Genomic DNA, 1,194 nt, shown 5'->3' with positions numbered 1-1,194 from the left:
TTATTCTGGAATGAACACATTCCTTGGTGGATAGCTTCAATGTGCAGAGCGAAAATAGGATGTGTGGAGAGAAAGCTCTGGGTGAACCAAACAAATGTTAAAGACCAACATTTTTCTTTTTCCTTTTTGAACAGAATTCCTGCAGAACATAGGCCAACACTCATGAGCAGGATGGCTTACATAGTCTTCCTTTGCAGAAAAATGCTGGTATTAATATTTCATTGATACAGTTTTCAAGGTGTGACTTAAAGCTGTTAATACTGAAGGTGAAGAAAATTTTTAAGGAATAACTTTCAGAGGTTTTGTTATTAAAAAAGCAGTGTATAATTTGTAATTTTAAAAGCAGTTTATTCTTTTCAGGTTTTAAGGATATGACTCTGTTGAAGTACACATATTTATTGTGGAATTATGTTTAAAATGCAAAATGAGGATGCATATAAATATAATTCTGCATGGTTTTAAATATCACTGATAATAATGGAGGGCAAAGTTTGGGAGAACATATGACATTGAAAAATGCATTTGACATTAATTGTGCAGCCACCAACTCTCTGTATACCCTTTTAAAATGTGTTTTAATTAAGAAGTGACAAAGCTTGAAATTATTGCTCAATGTTGCAGAGCATTTATATTTTTTTAGGCAGGACTTTAATTTCAGTCATAATTACTGACATTCCTCACCAAAGAGTCAGACATGTGAATATCAACAATCGAGGAAGTGCAGAAAGAAGGAAGAAGCTGCACAGAAGAGGAAAAGCACAGGGCACAAAAATAAGGAAAATCTATGCCAAATATGTTGTACTGGAAAATCTAATCATTATTCCTAAAATATTAATTAATTTAGTTTATTCATCAATATATTTCATTATATATTTTAAAATAAATGGTTTTATTCTTCTCATATGTGAGAGATTATTACATTTTATGATAATGAAAATTGGTATATCAACTTAGAGGATATCAACTGAAGACTAGTTCCCAAGGAGCAAGCAGATTTTGTCAAATACTGTCTCTGTAACTAACTTTGGTGCATATCGCACAGGCAAATCTAGTGTGAAAGACCTCTTTAAAGGGCTGAAGAGCAAAGATGTCTCTTTGAAGACTTAAGTGTGCCTAACCCAAGCCATGATATTTTCATTTGCCTCATATGCATGTGAGAGCTGGACAATGAATAAGGAAGACTGAAGAGTTAAT

The sequence above is a fragment of the Orycteropus afer genome, unplaced genomic scaffold (assembly GCF_000298275.1).
Source record: "Orycteropus afer afer isolate SDZICR_OR568_19922 unplaced genomic scaffold, OryAfe1.0 scaffold00007, whole genome shotgun sequence".
Lineage (NCBI taxonomy): Eukaryota > Metazoa > Chordata > Mammalia > Tubulidentata > Orycteropodidae > Orycteropus > Orycteropus afer.
Note: the sequence above shows the minus strand (reverse complement) of the source record.